At 37.1% G+C, this 23,321-nt stretch overlaps 1 protein-coding gene and 1 long non-coding RNA gene across 2 annotated transcripts in view; one reads left to right on the top strand and one right to left on the bottom strand.

The window, feature by feature from the left end:
* fbxw7 (F-box and WD repeat domain containing 7) overlaps positions 1-23,321 on the top strand; it is a 165,353-nt gene that overhangs the window by 626 nt on the left and 141,406 nt on the right. The gene's annotated exons all lie outside the window — the stretch shown is intronic.
* LOC309494926 lies at positions 13,575-16,441 on the bottom strand. Its single transcript, XR_014204486.1, has 2 exons — positions 14,027-16,441; positions 13,575-13,978 (listed from the first exon to the last, which is right to left on the bottom strand). It is a non-coding gene; the product is annotated as an uncharacterized lncRNA (long non-coding RNA).

Genomic DNA, 23,321 nt, shown 5'->3' with positions numbered 1-23,321 from the left:
ACCGCTGCTTATGATGTGCTTCTGTTCAGAGTGCCTATCTGGTCTGTTGAAGCAGGTTTGCATGGTATTTAAAACGGCAGTGTTTCACTTCTAGTAATAGAAATCACTCGCATGCACTATTTCGCAACTGTTGTTATTGTCGGTAACAGTTAAACTATTTTAACCCAAGAAATAGGACGTACAATAAATGCAGTGTTTAGTAGAGTTTTGTAGGTGCATAAAACAAACCTAATATAGAAAAGCTTGAGCAACTGTCTTTTTGCTTTTCTGCTGCTTTGCTTGTTTGCTCATACAGATTTGACACGCACTTCAGATTTCATAAATTAAACAATTTTCTCGTTTGGTGAAAATGTAACTTCACAGCAGATAGACACGGTTGTTGTTGCCCTCTAAATGCATTGGATGATTTACTACACCGTTTATACAGTGTGTTTATATATATCTGAGATCGTTTGGCGGTTTGGATTAGTAAAGATCACTAAACTTATAAGTAATAGTAGTATTCATTCTGTTTTTCTCTTGTTTAGCCGGTTAGCGACAAGAGGTTTAGCTTAAGCTAACACTTTTAGCGCACCCACAGCTGGACAATCGAAAGACAAGCTGGTTTATAAATATGTTTACCCGATTTTCCTCTAGAATGACATTTCTAATATAAAGTGCTCCATTTTGTGCCCGTGTCACCAAAGGCAGCTGGAACATCTGATAGCTGTTAACCTAGCACGTTAGCTTAGCTAGCTAACAATCGACGTTCAGCCTTTGCCACTGCCGCCTCCCAGAAGGGCTTTAAATCCACGTGAAGTACCCGCCAATATCCGCACAGAGTTTTCGCTTTTTAATAGGCATTTTTGGGAAAATGTTAACCTGGTTTGCACGTAACGTTGTAAGTGTGAAATTATTAAAATGTACAGATTTATGTGCAGCGCGTGCAGGTCGCGAGACAAGCACATGTTAGCTCCGACTACAGCCGATGCAAGTTTGTCAAAGGATAGTTTTTTTCTTTCTCAAACTCTTCAGGAAGTTTCAAATACAGCGTACACAAAATATTAATAATAACAGAACGTTTCATCCATCTGTGCAATCTCAGGTGTGAACAAATGAAAACAACTACACCGTATGAACACATGGCTATACAAAACTTTTTTTTTCATTTGCATTTATGCAAAATGCTTTCCTTTTATAATAATTAATAAACCAAGGAGATTTGGGCTGCTGTTTAAGTTCAGGGTCTTGCGTTTAAAAGTTTCAGCATCATCTGTAATATTATGTAACCTGTTTTACAGGGTTTGTAATGCCATCTATTGCATGTGTTTATGTAATATCTGTTGTCAAATAAAGTTTTGTTTGGAAGGAGGAAGGAGGGAGGGCTTCTCTAGAGAACAGACAGAGGTCAGTTTGCAAGTTTAAAAGCTGTCTCCAAGCAATGTGCCTCTAGTTTTAGTAGTTGTTATCACCTGTTGTAAAGTTAAAGCATCAGGACGGTGATGCACGGACCCATTAGGTTTACTAGGTTTGTTTTTTGTAGTTTATGAATTTTGTAGGTCACTCTGGGAGACAATGGAAAGGGTTTGATAAAATTGGAAGGAAGGGAGAGAGGGAAAAAAAAAACAGGAAACACAGAGGATAGTGTGCAAGCTCTTTCGTCCTCACACCCTTTCCACAACATCCATTTCCATGTGAGAAACGCCGGAATCTCCCTCCTGCATTATAGGGGTGGGTGAAGCGCTATATCTGTCAATGCTAATATTTTGAGTTCTTTCACACTGTGGCCTTTACACTAAGAAAGACGACAAGGTTTAGTCTTTTGCATCTCCCGTATGGATCTTTGTGACTTGCTGAATGCCCTTAATGTTTTGACAAGACACAAAGAGAGCATACAAGGCGGCATGACCGGATTGGGAGATGAGAGAAAGGAACCGGGTCATCTGATGTGGCTCTTTGAACAGAATATTTTTTTTCAGGCCAACCACTTCTTAATGGCACTCAGCTAAAATAAGAGCAGGTCTGCTGTGTGGTTTTGATTTAAAGATAGTCTTGGTTTTAAAGGGTTGCAGCAATCAGCAGCCTTTCACTGCAGACTCCCTTTGTATTCTCTGGACTCCTCCAGGTGTTCACTACCAGCGAGTTTTCTTGAAGTTCACTCGCATTCTGCGTCTCCTGTGACGGAAGATAATTGATTCTGTTGCTCAGTTGAAAGGTCTGCTATATGTTCATGAATTTGAGAGTAAAAGGGCTTATCCAAGTCTTCCAAGACTGGGAAATCTTCTTGTATGTCTGCTGATAAATCAGCTCTTAATTCACTTAACTGTGGATTTCGGCTGAAGGCAAGTGCATACTACAAGACTGAAGCATAGAACTCTGTAGCTAGCTTTGCTTATTTCTGCTGAATTGGAACATCTCTTCTTCATTCGTTTATTACACATTTGTACATATTTTAGCTGGTCTCTCTACAAATAATCATAATCAAATAATTCATCTACAAATAAAAGTTCAGTAGCCTATGTCAGCCCACCAAGAACGATAAGTATAGAGTTAGGCTAACTGTAATGTTATCTATATTAGCTTCCACACCAAATTATGATAATGTTAGGGGATATGAACATTTTGGCTGATACGGATAACCAATAATTATTTATATTTGAAAGCCAATAACTGATATATTGGCTGATAAATCTAAATCCAAATTTTTATTTAATTTGAGAGCCTGATTGCAAAATCAAAAGTCTCACCATTAAAAGTCACGTCCCAAGTACAAAATTATAATGTTCTCGTTGTTATTTGTTGCCCATATGACAGACTTGTTTTGCACATGTTGCACTGAACTGTATCTTCCTTTTTTGAAGTGATTCCATGTTTCAAGCAATTCAAAACCATTATGGTGAACACTTCATGGCGTCTGAAGTGTCTCAGCTGAAGGGAAAAATCCATTATTTATCGGCTTTAATGAATCGGCCAATTTTCTTATCAGGCCGATATATCGTGGATTCCTAATAATGTTCTGTTTAAGTGTGGATATGGTGTATTTCACTTTAAATTCTCAAGCTCTTTACAATCTCTGTCAATACTTTTATCTTTCATCAGCTGGATTTAAAAAAAAAAAATTTAACGTAGTAGTTCCAACAATATTATGTCATGTTGCTTTTGTTGTAGTTGTTCTGTTGACTTCTCTATTCTCACAGAATTAGAGCAATGATTGCAACTTTTTTATAGTTCTTGGTGTGAACATTTCACATTTTTGCATATTATTTATCACGTGGGTTGTTCTATGGGTTTTTCTAAACATGCACATATCTAATGTAGAGACTCAGACGTAACTGGTGTTGTTGAACACACAGTGGCTGTTTTTTGGCTGAGCTTCATGATGCACCATGGTTGCAAATTCTGTTGTTTATTCACCCTCACGTGGTTCTAAACTTTTAACACTTTTTGTTTTCATCTTCTGTGTAACACAACAGATGATATATTGAAGAATATTGGTAACCTGCCATTGTATTGACAAAAAATAGTTAAAACATTTCTTAAAATATCTTCTTTTGTGTTCCACAGAAGAAATAAAGTGATATAGGTTTGGAAGGACGTGAGGGTGAGCAAATGTTGCCAGAATTTTCATTTTTGGGTTAACTATCCCTTTAATCTTTGTGCACTCAATACCTTATGAGTTTTTGAATGGTTCTCTTTTCACTTGTTGTGCTGGGGAATAAAAAAGGCAATGGTCACGTGACTGTCATGTCTTCTGCTTTAATGGAGGTGTGAGTTGCCAGGGAGTGTTACTGCTTTTTCATGTGCTCACAATAATTATACACAAGCAGAGGATGGAGATTCTCTCAGGAGTGAATTTCTCAGGGAGTTTGGTGATATCAGTTCTCCCACTGTAGTCAATAATTGTATCCAAAAACTCATCTTTGATCACCAAAATGGCACATTTAAATGTTTTTCCTGTGAATTTTTTTTTTATTCATGCCTTAAAATAGCTTGAATGTAACTCTACACTCTTGCTTCATTTAGTAGGCCCTATAGGTGGAACCATGAATATGCAAATGAGCCCCGCCTTAACACGTTTTATGTATCACTCTCTACAATGTCGGACACATAACGGTAATTTATATGATTGGCCTCTGGCTTGACTACGTTATCAAACAGCTAGTAATGTGTTGCTAATGTTACACAAACCATGTTCCCATTCACCACCTCAGAGTCAGACAGCTGCTTTCTAAAAATCAGCATCCTTAGAAACACTTAGAACAACTTAGAACGTCAGTGGAGAAAGGCATTTAGTTCATCACAACATCGTAATATTCATCATACACAATTCACCCAATATATTGCTAAATATACACGATTTTTCATATCAACAGAAAAATGTACTGGGATAACCTGGCTTGTCTTTTTTTCACAGCAGTTTTAAGGAGAAAATACTCAGCACTGGTGTTGAATTTGCACATGGTTTGTCTTAAAGTGACTTTCTTTTGAGAGAAATTAGTTTTTCAATATTTTTCAATTAGGTTTCATTTAACGTGTTAACTAAATTATCTAACATGAACTAATAGTGAACAATGCTTTAATCTTAATTTACATTTCTACATTTGCTAATAATTTTTTTAAGTGAAATGTATTTGTTATATCAGTTAATGAAAGTCTGTCTTGCGCAAGACTAATATGCTCAATTGTATTTGTATTAACTAACCTTAACAAGGCTTAATAAATGCTTATCTAATGCATTAACTAATATGAACAAAGGAGACCTTATAAAGTGTTACCAAAAAATATTTTTAAGCCCCATACTGGTACATAAAGTACAAACATACCCTCATAAAGACACTCTGACCTTGCTTGCAAAAGCCTATAGGATTTATTTGAAACATTGCTATTAATACAGTAGCCTACAACTTCAACTTCCCAACTTCAATGGGATTCTCTTTGTGTTTGTGATGTGAAGTGGCATCTTAACTTTTTTGGCTTCATACTGTCAGAAGATAGTTTTTTGAGGCATGCAAAACACACTGTGGTCTCTCTTCATCACCAACCGTTGTACTGGTGAACCTGTCGGGAGTTTGTATTGTCGTGCAACACATCCATTGTAGACAGCATTGCTGATTATAATGGGTTCTATTTGCTTTTGTCTCCCCGCTTGTGTCTGGTGTAGACACATTGTTTTGGTATAGTGACATTTGAAGTAGATTCATTGTTTGCTTTACCTGGTACTTGCAGGCCTTTCACAAATTTGTCCATGCATCATTCATTTATATTTTTACACTGCTCCCTGGCCTGCAATAATCAATTCTGATTCTTCAATAGTGTCATCTAGCGGTCTGTTATTCCACGACTACAACTGATAACAGACCGCTCAAGCATGTATTGTGAGACATCTTGAGGAAATATATATATTTTTTTTTCTTGTTTGATTATTTAGTAATTTGGCAAGTAGCTACATAATAAGGGGATAATTTTGAAGTGGGCTCTTGTATCGCTCTGAAGAGGTTTCTTTTGCATAACAATTAGCTGACTACACACTGTACATCTTTAGGTAGGCAAAACTACATATTTTAATTGGCTATTTAGTGGGTTGTCTGAACAGCTTGTCAAGGAAGGCTTGTTTAATTATGTTCTGTGACGTCAATTAGCTCCCATTTGGACATGTGCTTTGCCCTAAAAACATCCCTTTAGTAGGGTAACTAACAGACTAGTTTCAGCAGATAAATGGGCTAAATATCTATAACCTGCAGCCTCAGTACTGGCTCCAGTCTAGATTGGCGCAAAACTTCTTATGTGCATCCCAGGAGCAGAACAATGTGCTTTAATGTAACCTGATTGATTTGTCTTAATGTATTGTTGAAGGTAATACATTTATATGCAACCCTTCTGAAAGCAATCATAACAGTAACCGTGTGAAAACATAGCTGCTTAAACTATTTTTGGTTGTTTTGTTGTTGTTTAGCTAGCTACTAATTGGATGTTTGGCTTAGGGTAATACCGTTAGCAAACCCACAGCTGGACAGTCAAACAGTTTTTTCTTTGTCATTTGGCTGTTGTAGTGATGTGCTGACTAGTCAGTTATATAATTGACTAGTCGGTTGTTGGATGAGTAGTTGACCACCCTGGCCTGTGTCTAGTTTAAAGTAAAAGTGTCTATAGTTTTTGGGAGCTCTGCTCACAAACACTTGCCTTTTCAAACGCTGGTCTTTCTGTTATCTAAAGCATTGTGAGAAATATTGATGTTGGTATAATAAAACTGATCTGATCATGACTGATAATTTTACTTCCTGACTCTTATGTTCCTATTACTGTAGCCAAAACAAAGTTTGGTAGAAAATCTAAACAAAACACTGCAACTAAGGCTTAATTTCTCCACAAATGTTTCTTCAATTTCTTCGGTGACATTTGGAGAGATTATTTTTTCTCTGTTTATCTCTCTTTTTTTATGTCTTGGGTGAATGCCCTTGCTGTATGGGTGGTGAATTCTTGTGTTGCTCTGTGAATCACACTTGTGAACACACTGCCTCCCTGTCCCACTTCTGATGAATTATGGAGTGTTTATTTGCTTTGCTGTAATGAGCTCTTTACTTTCTCAATATTTTCCTTCACTGTTTCCATTGGATCTTTGCAGATTGAGAAATATATGCCACCTCAGTCATTATGTTTTGCGTGTCTCTAGGGTCGCAGCACTCTGTTTTCAAGAAAATTAGGCTTAATTTGTTGAGGAAACAGAACTTGTTGTGTGCTATTAACAATGATGATTAATATGCATTATCTCCCTTATTCCTGTTGCTGTGCCAAAAGTCTTTTGAGCATCGACACTATCTGTGTATTGAGCATTAACTGCTGTGTGAAGTTGTTTTAAACACTGTCTGGTGATGAAAGGGTGCAGGGTGTTTCTTTGCTTTCACTGTGTTCAGTTCATTTCTCTTTCCTGTATGTGCAGGTGTGTCACAGCAGGCCAATCATGTGACTAGTCACTTGACTGATTCCATCCTCTATTCAAACCCCACGGATGACTTGTGCTGTTAGTCCAGCCTCACAAAACATCTAATATTTGATGAATGAATTTGGAAATCGGATTTGTCTTATTCTGTAGTGATCTCCTCTAAAAACTTCATCCAGGAAGAGCTTGTCTTGTCACAGGTAATCTGTGAATATAGATGTAATCCTCACACCTGGTTTTATTCCACTCCACCGCTCTTTTCATTAGATATCTTAAGCATTTAAAGCTGAAGTGTGTAGTTTCAAATGGAATTGGGTTAATTAAATGATTTTCTATTTTAGGGATGAGATTTAGATTTTTCATTGCCGATTAAGTTTTTTTTACAAGCAAATTTGCTGATTCTGATAGCAATTGCCAATATTTATTTACTTACCCCCCCCCCCCCCCCCCCCCCTTTTAAAAGCAAATTGATTAGTTTATTTGCTCTATAACAGGCAAAAAAAATATTGCCATTTGAAATTAGAGGCAACCACTGAATTTAATCACGATCTAAAGATGCTATTGTTTTTGAATATAAGTCCCCCTGTAGTCAATAATTTTCATATTATTGGAATAATTTTTGGCCCCCTGTAGCCAAAGGCTAATCATTAATTACCGTTATGTGTCCGAAGTTGTAGAGAGTGATACATAACGCGTTACCGTTCCCATTTTCCATCTCAGTCTGCCTTCTAAAAATCAGCATCCTTAGAAACACTTTGAACATCATAGAAAGTCAGTGGAGAAAAGCATACAGTTGTAATAGAAATTATTCAACCCCCATTGCTACTCATGTTTATTGGCAAAATGTATAGACTTTCAGCTGTTTGCAATGAACACATCAAACAAAAGTAATTGAAATAGCTCAACACAACAAACGTTTCAAGTGGTTTCCCCAAATTTAACTGAAACTGCAACTTTTAATGACTAGTTCAACCCCCTGAATAGAATGCCTCACAACACAAATCTGCAAAACAGGTGTTGTCTGCTGCAGCAGTTAATGATATGCCAAAGCCCGCCTGCATTTTGACGTGATTGGTTACTAAGTAGTTTGTGACGTAAGGAACACCGGCGAATTCGAACCGTGTTTTTGAGACTTTTTTTTTTTTACTGCAGTTTTAAGGAGAAAATACTCCGCGTAATGGTGTCGACTTATGAATTTGCACATGGTTTGTCTTAAAGCAGATTAAAAGCACCACATAGTCATATAAACAACATTAAAAACTTGATTTTCCCCACAGGCTGTCTTTAAATTAGGTTGTATAGTTAGGATAAAACAAAATGGTCTGTCTTTTGATTAGGTAAATTAAGCTACATAAAACACACCTGCACAAAACAAAAACAGCAGACAGACTGAATGAAAATGTAAATTCACTCTCAGACAGTAGGTGGCGCTTATGGAACAACAGCGAAATAGCATTTCCTCTGTTACCGCTGTACAAAAAGCAGTGCTGCGCTTATAAACAGGCATTATACGGAGGCAAGAAGTAAAGGTAATGCAATCAAAGCTTACATATAACCCCCCTCCCCCAATTTTACATATATTTATATACCTGTGAGTGTGGCTGCTACAGTAATTTCTCTGTTGGCGTGTCTCTGTTCTCCTCTTTGCGTCCGTCTTCAGCGTGTTCTGTCTCTAACCTGTTAACGTCCTGTTTACAGAGTTAATATTTCCACACAAATTACATTTTGGGAAATGATTGTAATGCAGTTTGTGCGCAAGTCCGGAATAGAGATTGGCCAAAATAAAATGAGAAACCGATCGTGTGTTAGGACTCGGAGCAAAAACATCAGATGAACAGCAACTATTATTTTTAGACAAATAATCCATCCCTTTGAGTCCATATAACTGTATGGGATGCTTCAAAAACCAGTGAACACGATCGTAATCCATAAGATTCATTCATTCGGTTGTTCCAAACCTGTATGAATTTTGTTTCTTCTGCTGAACAACACAGAAGATATTTTGTAGAATGTCGGTGGCCAAACAGTTAATGGCTCCCATTTATTTCCATAGTATGGGAAAAATATACTTTGGAAGTCAATGGGTCCATCAACTGTTTGGCCACCGACATTCTACAAAATATCTTTATCATCTTTTGTGTTCAGCAAAAGAAAGAAATTCATACAGGTTGGCGGTGAGTAAATGATGACAGAATTAAAATTGTATTTATCAAAGAACTCGCTGCTCTTTAGATTTAGTAGGAATAATCTATTTCATTTATACAGTGAAGACTATGCAGTGTTGTTTTACATTTGATTAGCCTACTTCCTGCTGATAAAGACTGTTTATTCTTTTTTTTTATTCTTTTTTTTATTTATTTTATTCTTATTTCACAGGAAAGCAATATGTTAAGCTCCAAGCTGTTTCTAATTACCTCTATGAGAGGGAATGGAATATGTTGCTTGCTAATAAATGAGATGTCAATTTATGATACTTTCTTATCTCTTAATTTTTTGATACTTAATTTATATATTGATGTTAAAAATGGCTAAATGACCCCTAAATAACTAGTTATGTAGTATTTATTTTGGTGATCGGTATTGGCCGATACTGCTTTCAGTGTTCGGTGATCGGCCCCGAAAATCATGATCGGCGCACCCTTAGTAAACCATATGACCCCGGTTGATGACTTATTGTCTTCTGAAACAGATTGATCATTGTGTAAAAATAAATGCTAATATTTTAACCAAATATTATAAACCAATGCCTCTGGCTAACTGTCATACGCAGCTTCATAAGTTCACGTTTGACAAACGTCAGCACGTTGTGAAGCTTGCGCGAGAAGTGACTGCCGCTTCAGAACGCACTTGCGTCTCGTGCTCACGTTTGTTGATGTCAAACTTGAACTCGTGAATTTCCATTTTACAAGGAAATCAACCTGCAGAAGGCTTATAGTTATTGTTGCATGTTAGGCTCGGATGGAGAAAGCATTTTAACATCTCAAATTATACACTTCAGCTTTAAAGTTTAGAATGTTTTTACCTCCCTCAATTCCTTCATTCTTTATGGCCCAATTTCAGCTTTGCTCTGGTCCTCAGAGATTGTGTGCAGAGGTTCTGGACACTGTAAGCAAGGGCAATGTCAATAATTCAGAGCTTTGCTATCCAGCCCTTGGCTCTAATTTGCATGAAGGGGTTTTAAGAGATCATAGGAAACTGGGAGAACATTAGGCTACATGTACCACAACATCCAGCAAATGTAGTGATATCCTTCCCCAGCTTTACTTGCTGAAGCATCATTTCTAACCAGCCAGCTGCAGATTTACTTTTGCTTTCATTGTGGTCTGGAAAACTAATATTTCTCCTTGTGAATTGCTACACCTAAATAAGGGATGTCATGTCCTGCTCCTGGAGGGCCACTTTTCTGCAGGATTTAGCTCGGTCCTGCTCAAACACCATTCTGAAACAGGGCACTATTTGGGGGGGGGCAGCCATTTGTGGTGGTGTCCTAATCCATAGTTGACATTCAGTGCACTCATTCAATCTCACATTGCATCGCAAAAACAAGTGTACAACTGATCTACACTCAACGGCTAGAAAATACCTATAATGCAGTGTGAGAATGAATTCCCACGTCTGACCAGAAGATGGCATCCACAGCGGAATCCTATAGGTGTTAAGTTTCTTTATAATTTATAATTTAATTGTTAAATTAAGGTTTATACCCGTTAGTTTCCATGAAGGAATTCAAAATAGATCGTTTCGTTACTACTGGAGTTTGCCAGTTAGCTAAGTGTCAAATAATTACCACAGGGCCACACCATTTTCAAAAAAAATTATGCGTTTTGGCCGTTCATTTACATGACAACAGCGTTTTGGGGACCTGAAAGTGCATACATTTGATAACGGGTTTCAAAGTGCAAGTTTTTGAAAACAATGCCATTATCATCTCCGTGTAAACTTCAAAAACGTGAATTTGTAAAAACTGTGACGTCATGCGTATTAGGTGTTCAGTCTGTAGGCGAGAAGCTGATAATGCAGTCAAGTGCACCTGTGAATCTCAAGTTTATTATTACAACATGACACATTCAAGCCTAAAACGTAATGTGGCCTAAACAAGATTCAATTATATGGTGACAGTAACCAAAAATAACTACATCTGAAATTGAACATTTTGAAAAATATGCATTTCTATAACTTATTTATAGATGGAATCACGACTAAATAGTTACATAAAGCAAACCTTAAAAAAAGGGGGAACTTTAAACCATTAGTTACACACGTGCTTTCCATACACTGATCTTTAGATATTATAGATTTATTTTATAAGCTCATCATCTTCACTCAACTCCTCATTATGACGTTTCTTTCTTCTCTCACATTTTCTAAAGTTGTCTGAGATCCCCATTTAGTGTTTCCACAATGTTTCCAAACAACATGCCTCTTCCTACATGAGCTGCGTTCAGTTTGGTTATTTTCAGCTATATTTGGCAACTTGGATTTCCAACTTGTCTAGAACGCAGAATCAATGGAACGCTTTGAGTGCTGAAACTGGAGTTTTCCCACTACTGACAGCTGGAACAAGAAATTAGACTTGCTTGCTTTTTCATAAGTGAGAGAATTCACCCAAAAAAGAACCTTGTCATTTACTCACCCTCATGTCATTCCAGGCAATACATGGATTGTTTTCTTATGTTGAACACAAAAGATGATATTTTCCATACAATGCAAGCCAGTGGTGTCCAGTGTTTTTTCATCTTTAATCGTCAACAATTCTACATTCTTCAAAATATATATTTTTTTGTGTTCTGCAGAAGAAAAGGTCCTACAGGCTTGGAATGTCATGAGAGTCGGTTAAACATTTCATAAACTATCTCTTTAAAGCAACTTTCACACCGAGATTCCGGAAAATACACTGATAATGTGTCCCGGGATTTGTCTCGGATCGTTTGATTTTGGTTCATTCACAATGCCAATGATTTTCTGGAATCAGTGCGTGCGTTCTCACACATCCTGTAAATGCACGTGACATCAGGATGTGACATTTAATGTCACCGCAGTGTCTTATGTATGCTTATGATCTGCGATTTCTCTCTCGAGAATCCACGCTAGTTCCTTTTTTTTTTTTTTTTTGATTCGATCATAAACTAGCACATCGTGTACCGTTCCACTAATCTGGTGAATGATCTCAGCTTCAGCGTCATCACTACTACGACACACCCCTTACGGAACTGGTCCTGCTGCCTTTTGTTCAGATGGTGCGTTCCAGGACTGATCGCAGCAATGTTACTAGGTCCACATCCCGGGATCGATCCCGGGACGTGTTTGCATTCACACAGAAGGCACTCTAGCAATTCAATGGCAATTTTCTAGGATCAACTCTCTGTGTGAAAGGGGCTTTAGTGAGCTGTAGAATATGAAAACGCATTTATCAGTGTTTTATTGTAGAAGATAGATTGTATATTGATTTAATAATTGTTCTTTAGTGGAAGTTACATTTCTCAGATGCTGCATTACTGAATTAAAGTAGCTTGACTGTCGATTCTGGATAATGTCTGTTTGTGTATATTTTGATTAGTGAATGCTTTTGGATTGTGTCCTGGAAAGTGTTCGAGCATTACAGAAAAGCTTTTTCTCTGTCTCTCCGTGCATGCTGCTGTATCAACTCACTCTCTGAAAATATAAAAGGATTACCTCCACCAGGGCATTTTGCTTTTGCTCTCAATATGGCTCGTGAGAGGTTGTGAAAGGGTAGCCCTCTGCATTGTCTTGAGCTCTTTGTGTCCTCTGTGTCTTTGTGGTTTCACCCTGGGACCCAACAGCTGCCCTGCCCCCCACCAACTCCCCCGAACATCAGCATGAAAAAAAAATTAAAATCCAGTTCCTTCGCTTGGCCCTGTATTCCATGAGACCAAGTGATTTCACAATACTTCACATGAACTATGATCAACAAATGTGAGATTTATCAGTTTCACATCAGTTTTGGATGACAAAAGAATTATCATGATTTCACGTGGGAACCCCTCGTCCACTTCAGGAAAAAGTCTGCCCTCGTCTTAAGTGCCCTTTCACATGACTTGCGTTAGGGCCTTAGTGCACGGCTGCTTTGACTTCCATACGAAAAGTGCTGCAAGTATTATCATAGAAGTGCAGATATTATAAAAATACTAGATCGCAAGAAAGCAGAAAGTGTATACGATATAGTGAAAATGTTTTACATTTTTAAAAACCGTAACAGTAAAAACAGTGTTACTAGTGGTCAACCCATGTGTTTTTTTTGTTTGTTTTTTACATATACCAATTAAAATGTAGGGTGGCCAATATGCATAATACTGTTCAAAGACAGTAAATGGGATTTGCTAAAATGGGGAAAATTTATTTTACCCACCATTTATTCAAATTAAAAATGGATGTTTAAAAATAATAGCCTAAATAATAAAAATTACTATCAATTGACAAAGCTGTCAGTAGAATTAGGAATTGACAGTGGGCCTATTTGCCCAAGTGGATCAGCTGATGCAGATCATAACTATTTGATGTTTTAGAAAGGAAAACAGCTTCACAACTTCAGTTTGATTTGTTTTTTTTAATGAAAATGATTGTAAAGGGAAAACACCAAAATCAGATGCCTGAAAGGAAGAGAGTATTAAAGCAATGAGGTAGATGTTTTCTTTAGAAGAATATCTATTGTTGCTTTGTACTATAAACCATGTGTGAGAGCTACAAACTTGGGTGTGAAATTGGATGTCATTGCAAAAGCTCTTAAAAATAAAGTTTATTTTTATTTTTATATCTATGGTTCCATGAATAACCTTTAACATCCGGTTCAGTGAAAGGGTCTTTGGGGAATCTAAAAGGATTATTCTTTGGCGTTGCTGCAAAAAACCCTCTTGGAACCTTTATTTTATATGATTTGTCTGGTAGTCAGTCTCTCGTAGCCAGACCTTTAGACTGACGGCAGAAGGTATGGACTCCATTGCAGCTTTCATTGGCCAAGAACCGTTTTACTGGCATGTAAAGCAACTAGTCACAGTTTTTGTTTCACGTCGTGTTTAGGATCTTGAAAATGTAAAGTTGATGTTCCTACTATAACAGTCTGCCATTCATCTAATTAATGATACATTCAAGAACTTGGCATACTTTTGAAAATCCAGTGTTTTGTTGATCCTGATAAGTACTCATTGCCACAGTTGTAAACATGACAGCTTTCTGCTTCCACTAGGGGGTTTGCTGTCATGTTGGCTTTGTTTCCAGTCGGACCGTTAAAGATCGAGACACGCGCATCTCCCGGAAATCATGTAGACTTCAATAAGATGACGAGTTCAAAACTCCTGAAGTGTTTCCCATGTTGTGTGCCTTATGCATCAGACGTTCAGCGAGCGGTCTGTGAGTGTGATGTCTTAGGCTGAGACTAGGTAATCATTGGCTGAGCTTCGAGTGGTCTGCTATTGAAATTTTAAAAGCAGTTGAAACTGAATGAACTTTGAGTGATGCTTGGGTAACACTGTAGCTCATGTTTCGTTCCATAGGTTTTAACACATTGTGGAACATTGATGCAAGTCATACGAAATGGCCCATATAGTGAGCTGTCTTAGTTCTCTTATTCCAAAACTTCTGTCGTTTGGTTCTCTGAGGAAGGTCTTACACCCCCATCTCCTGCCCAACACAATCTTTACACTGACTGCTGTGATGCAGGACGCTTCTTTCAGAAGAAGGGGGCCCCCCAGTGAAGAGCAGTTTCCATGGTAACACCTGGCTGTATGAATGGATCTTTGGGGAATTGTGGTCAGTGGCATCCCAGCATCCTCCACTGGCACTGCAGGACGATTCCGATTCAATCAAGCCAACCATCTGCAGCAACACTTGCTTAGTAAACTCTTTTGGGTCTCTAACTGTACGTCAAACTCTGGATGTTTTCTGTCATTCTGAGAAGTTTCCAAGAATGTTTCTCTCCTTGAAGCCAAAGCCTGTTGTGCTTTTTAAGTAATAAACTCACATGTGCCAAATCTTGCATAATTTAGAATTCTTGAAGGAGTCTCTTGCCTTTAGCACAGTTCTCAGAGCTCATGTGAAACAACCTTTCACTGCTTTGGAGGAACTTCATCTTTTGTATTCCAACCTTCCTTGAATTAACAGACTGTCCAAAAACAGTTTTTCCTGAAAAATTCACCCCAGCGGTGCTTCTCTGTCCATCCGTCTCTCTGAACGTCAGTTTTTTCGTTGGCCCACATTCACATCTTCTTTCTACCCCGTTGACACTGAATTATTTACTGTATGCATCAGAATTCTCAGGTGCCGGAGATCAGACTGCATGTGTCTCTACAGAACGGACAGGCCCATCAAAACTTTTGTCATATGTAGCCACAGGCCCCCCTTTCTTTGCACAAGGGCACTGAAGAAACTTGTCCCTTAGTCTCAGTCATCAGGAACAGAAAGTGAAGTGCTTGTCTAAGGATTGGGGCTTGTTGTATAGTTTGAGTTTTGTAAATCTGGTATCCTACATGGTTGTAGAAATCATGTCTTGTCATATAGAGTCTTTGTCTTTTAAAGTAATTCACACTGTAACATTTTACAACACCAAACTCCTGTTTATACGGTCCATTTATTAAATGTTTTAATGCTTTTTTCCCCCTTTTTTTTAATGTGAAATGTTGAAAAAAAAAAAATCTAAATATGTATCATTAACTACACATTACTATACTGACTTGCCAATCAGTCAGTAAACAGTCAGAAGTTGATTCAATAATCACTCTGATTTACTAATTCTAGACTGATTCTGTGATGGAATTGTCAGACTGATTTAAACTGGTAAAGCCTGAGTTTTAACGATTCATTAAAAGAACCAGTTCATAAGAGTCATTCACTCATGAATTGGACTAAACTGGTCATGCTATAAGGATTTTTATATTGTGCACTGCTTGCATTAACAGCTCTATATGAAGATGTGTTTTCTTGTCATCTTTTGTTACAGACTTTTCTTGTCGTTTTCAGTTCCGACTGCAAACTCAAATTCACAACTGGGTAAAAAGCTGATTTTCTTTTGTCATGGTGCTGTAGAAAATATTTACACTGCTTTACAGCAATGAACATTTTGTCATGACCAGCCACAACACCTGTGCAATGATTAGCAACTTGACCCACTCTAACCAGCATGAACTACTTTGGTTTATGGAAATCATCCAATCATAACATGGGTCATTTTACATATCACACAGGTTCCAAAGAACCTTTCAGTGAACCTTTTTTTATTAGTGTGAAGAACATTTTAATGATCTAAATAACTTTCCACTATAAAGAATCCTTTGAGCAATGAAAAGCTTCCATGGATGTTAAAGATGGAACCATCAATGCCAATACATTTACATTACATTTATTCATTTAGCAGACACTTTTATCCAAAGCGACTTACAAATGAGAACAATAGAAGCAGTTAAACTAACAGTAGGACAACAATGTGCAAGTACTATGACCCTTCTCAGTTTAATCTAACACTGTACATGTAAAAAACTTCAATAAAGAACCTTTCCTTTTAAGAGTACACTGTAATTAAGTTTTTATTTTATTTTGTTGTTTTAGCTCAATGTCTCTTAACCTTTTACAGTACATGCAAAAACCTCTTAAAAGGAAAGGTTCAATAAAGAACCTTTCCTTTTATGAGCGCACTGTAATGAAGTTGTTTTAAAAATTGTTTTAGCTTAATGTCTATTACTAGTGTTCTTTTAAAATATGAAGCTGTATTAACTGACAACTTGACATTTGAGTTCTCAAGTTCAATCAAGGGAAGTTATAACTAAATTACGTTGTGATAACTAAATGCAACAGTCTGTTTTCTTTTTTTTTTTTTTCTTTTTTTTTTTTTTTACAGTGTAGAAGTCTTAAAGGTGAACTTCAGTGGAAGAATTGAATGCCACATGTAGAATAAGCCCCCTTTAAATCTCTTTCCATGTGTTGGGTCCATATGTCTGAGGAGATGTGGCTGTATGCAGAGTAATGGGCATCTGGTGGCTCACTCAGACTGACTTAAGGACTATTAGTGAAGATAATCCTATAGAGACAGGAAGTTGAGCCACAAAGCCCTACAGAAAGACACAGTCACATTCTCCCTCTCACTTTCTGTCTTCATGTTTTGTCATTTATTTTTATGTGGTTTATTAGCATGGCAAAAAAGTTGTCTTTGAAGTTTTTGATAAATATTTTATATTTAAAATGGGAATACAGCAAATTTGTCCTTGTTTCTTAGCCATCTGCTATCCATGTAGCACAGGCATCCCTTTTTTTTTTTTGACAGTGGAAACTGCAGTTTATATTTATTGTTACTATTGTTAATACAATAATCCTGTTTCATTACTCTTGTCACATGATTCTGATTTATCAATCAGCAATCAAATTCTTAGAATTGCTGCTCCTCCAAATGTCTATATATCTGCTCATCCGGTCAACTAATCCCAGGTTGATTTGCAGTTAAAAAAATATTTAATAATATATATTTTTTATTTTGTATTGTTGCAGCATTTGTCTTGTTAATAGTAAAGTAAAATTTCATAGGGCTTCACGATATTGGAAAAATAACTGACATTGTGATTTTGTAATATTTTGATTATATAACAATACAGGCAATTTCACCTGTTGACTTGGTAATATTTGGAAATAATTATTCCAGAATAATTGGGGTGAATAATTGGGAGTGCATCTGCATAGAAAGTAATTTTAAAAGCTGAAAACTGGATTTTTACTCTTTTTGAGCCTGAACCATCCTTTTTTAGGGATACATGATTTGAATGATAACTTTGTTCACACTTGAGTTTTACTCTTTACAAGAACCAGCTCAAACCTCTTTCAGTAACAGTGTACAGTAAAAAAACAAAAAAAAAACCTCTTTCTGCTTGAGTTTTCATAGGCCACATTCTTTTTTGACCGATTGACTAAAATGATTTTTATTGTAATTATTGAATAAAAATATTAAACAAAAACAAAAGAGAAATAGTAACAATATTGTACTGTAAAATAGAAAATCAAGTTTTTAATAAAATAATTTAGGTCAACTGGACAATTTCAAGTGATATTTACAATACTGCTTAATTTTTAAAATGTTCAACCATCAAATAAATATATGCACTGCCAGTTTCAGAATGAAGTAATTGTTTAATAAGTAGGATACTATGCTAATAAATCCTTTTATGTCAGTCATGTAAACAAAATGGCAAACACGCAAAACATGGTGCATCTTAGTAAGGCATACGAATTTAGCTATCTTTACCTTTAATTGTATCTGTCTGCCACCCTTTGAATGCAGACAATGACAATCATCCTTCCCATTCATCCTCTTGAATGCAGTTGCAACAGATGCTTGATTGTTGAAATACAGCACATACTGTAGACGGTGTTCCTTCCCCCCCAGAAGCCATAGGCAAAACCAGTCTCTAACGTTTGTGTGGCTTTTTTTTTTATTTTTTTTTTAAACCATGAATCAAACTGGTGTTTGCCTAGCTGGAGAGTTGGCCTTGGGATATATGCTAACTGGCTTGTGTGTGTGTGTGTGTGTGTCTGCCTTCCTACATTTACTTAACCAGTCTGTTTCCTCTCGCCTATAGTCTGTGGCTCAGCACATCAAAGGCTGTCTCTCTGCAGAGCCTGAGATAACAGCGTAGCATAAACCCTGCTGCTCTGCTAAGCTTTTCCAGAGTCTTTCCACTGCCCTCGGGCGCACCCACTACCTCTTTTGTCTCCCTGAAGCCTTGAGAAAGATGTGCGTGTGTGCGATTTGGTGTTTTGCTGGCTGCACACCATAGGTAGAGTTTGTGTGGTGCAGGCGTTTGCCAGTGTTTCCTCCGTCTTATCCAACAAGAGGCATGTGCGTGCAGGCACGTGTCTGTTTGTTTGCTGACCTGCCAATCCTCTGTTGTCCTCGCCGTCTGGATAGCGGTTGTTCATTCTGCTGTAAGCCAGACTGCTTTGCTGTGTTTTGCTCATGTATATACAGAAGATGTTTCTCAGACTAGTGAGTTGCTAGCTTGTTTTGTTTTTTTGCGGCATTGTAAGAACATTTTGTCTGGCATTATAAATAATGCGCCTATGATGCCTAAAATGCCGTTCTGTTGGAATGTCAAAGGTTCTGATTTTATTTTACTTTAATTTTATTTTTAAATCGGGCTCAGTTGGAGTGCTAGAAGGTGGGTAAAACTGAAACTTGTAAAAATATATCAGTTTTATCTATGCAAACATCAGCTCAGTGCTTATGAGATTCTCCATTGTTTAATATTAATCAAAAAATCAATAGAGATTCTGGAACCTCCCTGATTGGTGGATGTCACATCGGGTCCCGGCAGGTTGTAATACCTCAAATTCTACCTTTTATATTTCGCGTTACAACATAACCCTCCGGAAGAATGATCAATCGTCGCCGATGACTGTGCATATGATTTTGAGTTTAAATGTAGCCAAAGAGCTTTTTTTTTTTTATGTAATTTTATGCATTTTAGTATAAATTTGTGTATTAATAAATATTTAAATGAATAACTTGTTCAATAGCATATGGACCTTTCACATATTTCCACAATTGTTAATATTGTAAATCAAATACATTTTTTTTTGTGTGTGTTTAAAAATATTATGCACTATTTATAACACTATACTTTGTGATATAGCCTATTACCTTTGCTTTAAATTGCAGAAACCTAGTTAATGCTGCTGCTTGAGTTTTTCTTATAAAACAGCTGAGGGAGTGATGGCAAATTTATTTATTTTTCTCTCTTCTGTTCTGACCAATGTTATCAGTCTCTCAATAAGCTGCTACTTTTTTAAGGTCATAGAAATGCTATCTGGATTTTTATCTTTTGCTATTTTATGGTTTACTGTTGGACCAATGACCATCCGCTTCTAGGAACCCAGGAAATGTGAAAAGGGTCCATTGATATCTAGAATTGAGAAATTATGGTATTGCTTCACATTACTGAGATTTTGGTATCATAACCTTGTCTAGGTAGGGAGCTCATTTGTTTTTGAGACAGTCATTGCCTCTAGCACAATGGTTTTCCAGTACTTAGCAGAGAGGGCATTTGCTAGTGTTCTTTTAAAAGTGAATGTAAGGGGCTTTTTGGTATGTTAATGGATGAACTTCCCCCACACACCTCTTTGTTCCTGGAGCCATTATGTTTTGCTGATCTTTTTTCTCTCGTGAGCTCTGGCCACTGTCTTATCCTTCAGGCCTGGCGGTCACTGTGAGGGAAGTCTGTACGTGGCCTGCTAGAAGACTCATGTCCGCTTTGCTCTTAACTGCAGCACCTTCACATCATCTCTCACTGCTACAGTATAAAGGTCACTGTGTGTTCACCACTGGATGCCATTTTTCAAAATTGGGGATTCTTTCTTTCTTGAACTTAAGATGTTGGAAAAAACATATGCTAGTATGCTGACAAGAGCAATTGCTAAAAATGAAGTTTCACAGTCCTTCATTGTCTTTATATTATACGTTTTTGAGGGAAATTAATATTCTGTAATGAATTCGGAATTATGTTAGCTTTGATTTTACCCATTGCAATTTTATTGAATGAAATCATGTTAGGCTAGTGTTATTGTTGAATATTTTCCACACCAACTTACATCAGTTTCAGCAGTGGAAAAATATGCAATGAAAGATTAAACTACTGTATTGTGCTCAATGTACACAATTGGATCATGGACATTTATTAATGCAGTAAGTTTTGATTCTTTGTTTCTTTAGATAATGTACAGTTAGTATACTATATACTGATTCTTCAATATACCTCCCCTTCATATCTTAGACTGAATATGAAGCTTGACTGTGAAGTTTTGTCCCTCAGAACACTTTCAGATAAGAAAGCCACTAGAACTTTTACATGGACCCTAATAATCCAATTGTAATCGGACTACTAACACAGTCGGAATAGCAGTCACATGTAATAACGTCAGTCGGAATGAATTGACCAAATCTGGTTCATTTCGTTTGAATTGTAGGGGGTGGTTTAAACCTTTTCTAATCTGATTGAGAGGATATTGATCGGATTGAAAATTATGTGCAGTGACATAGAAATTGTGTGATGACGCATGTACGTCATAAATTACTGTCTAAACTTTTCCTTCCACTCATTGTCTGTGAATTTGAGCAGGACAACATCCCACCAGTCCACGGACAACAAAACGATGTCCATGTAAGCGTAGCTACTGATTTCTCATTTGATGCCACATTTTTCACAAAGCAGAATGAAAACACGCCAAGATCCCACACCTATGGTCCTCTGGCACGCTCTTATTTCTGACTAGATAAGACACATCTGACACCTGTATGCACACCACAGTTACCATGGCAACCAGGCCCCCAACACTTGATGTGCTCTTGATTTCCTGTGGGACTTCACGGCTTTGTAATCAACATGGGAATCTGTGGTACCTTTGCTTCCTCTGAGAAAATGGTCTGATTACACTGGAGAGGTAGTGAATTGTAATTTTATTTTTAGCAAATCCACTGGTTCAAGGCTTTCTCAGTTGATTTTTGTTCAGTTGATATCTCAATTATAAAATGCATGATTTTATTTTAGACTTGAGTCCATTACTCCAGGTTTCCAATTCAACTGAACCCTCAAAGTAGACCTTCAAGGTTGAGTTTGTTGCTTGATGTTATTTTATTTGCAGTGGAGTTCAACACTGACATTTAACATGTACTTTTTGATTACTGATCTTTTGAGACTCTGGGCTGGAGGATGTGAGTTCTGTAGGTTCAGGTTGTTATGAGACGTGCTTGAGTGCATCTCTGCATCTTCTCAGAGTTTAGGTTGGTTATGTTCATTTGGGAACGCAACAGAAGCTGATAATTTTCACAAACTTGTATTGAGAACTTGTCAACAAAAAAAAGAAGGGCTTAGGAGTAGTAAGGACTTTTTTTGCTTTTTGAGTGCATCTCAACTTGAAGGCTGTGAACCGGTTACTAATGTAAGTGTTCTTGATGTTTTAGAGATGTATCAAAATCATGTCACTTAATAGAAACTAGCCAAAATAGACAAATGAACAGACTGAAACCTATATGAGGTAAAAGAAAATGCATCCCAGACTAATAAATACGGGTAATAAATGCCATGCAATAGGAATAAACGCGTATTATACTCAACCGATTTTATTTATTTTTTACAATATAGACAATTGGATTGTCAGTATAAAATCTGGGTCCTGATCAAAACCAGTTGAGAACCATTGCCATAAATCACTTCAGGCATTTTTAATGTAGAGCCTACCCCAATAATTTCAACCTCACTATCATTAATTATGCATTGTGATACTCATTGCTAAACAATGTAAAATGTTATGAGTGGTCCTATCAGACTTTCTGGAACAAACAAAATTGCTTCAGTGTCAGATGCAGATGCTTGTGCTTTTATTGTCGGAGGCTAATATCTTAGTTAGAGGCCATCAGCCTGACTTGGGCACTGCTTCAATCCCAACAGGCCACTTGGGGCCAAGATCAGTGATCAGGGCTCCAGACTAACTTTTTGCCTTGGTTGCACTGGTGCGCCTAACTTTTTTATTTAGGTGCACCAGCACAAAATTTGGGTGCACCCAAATTTTTCCTCGGCTGTATCACCTTTAACGCCACAATTTTAAGGTCACCTTTTTATTACGCTCTATACACATTCATATATATTATGTAAATGAATTTAAACAAGAAGGTGTAGGTAAAAACTTTTATTTATTTTTTGAAGCACAATTATTAACGGTATTCCTACTCTTACCGATACTGCTTATCGATACAGTACTTTAACTGTATTCTTATGGTTCTTTTTGTTTTATATATAACAAACAAAGATAAACAATAGATAAACAAAAGATAAACAATTAAACACAGATACACTTTATATAGGCCTACACAGTGCTTTAATTTCAGGAAGGCCTATCAACATTACTGTTCAGGCATGGTCTAAAAAGAAATCTAATAAAGTAATAAAATGTAAAATAACACTGTAAAATTTATCATAAATAGATTAATGCTTATTAAAGCTGAAGTTATTCTTTCAAGAGCTGTGAGTGATTTTTCTCTTGTTGTTTGATTTACAGTAATGGCGCAATCGTCAGCATGTTTATTAGACTGCGGCCCCTTTAAGACCGGGTGCAGAATGCAGATCTAATAGGCTACTACTGATGCACCATTTTCTCCCAACTATTTCCATAACTACGTCCATTTAAGACATAAACTGTTTTAGTGAATCTCAAAGCCGGTAATTGACACGCTTTTGTGTACAATTGATCGTTTAGACGCGCACAATCTGCACATGAAACCGAAAGTATAATTTGCTTGTCTCGGCCGGTCTCGGTCTGTTTCGGAGCGCGCGCCGCCATGCGAACAGCATCTCTTGCGCAGATTTTTGTGTTTTTAATATCTCTTTCAGTTATTAAACGCGTCCCGCAATTTAGCAACAGT

The sequence above is a fragment of the Leuciscus leuciscus genome (genome assembly GCF_965113295.1).
Source record: "Leuciscus leuciscus genome assembly, chromosome: 3".
Classification (NCBI taxonomy): Eukaryota; Metazoa; Chordata; class Actinopteri; order Cypriniformes; family Leuciscidae; genus Leuciscus; species Leuciscus leuciscus.
Note: the sequence above shows the minus strand (reverse complement) of the source record. Positions and strands in the feature narration are given on the sequence as shown.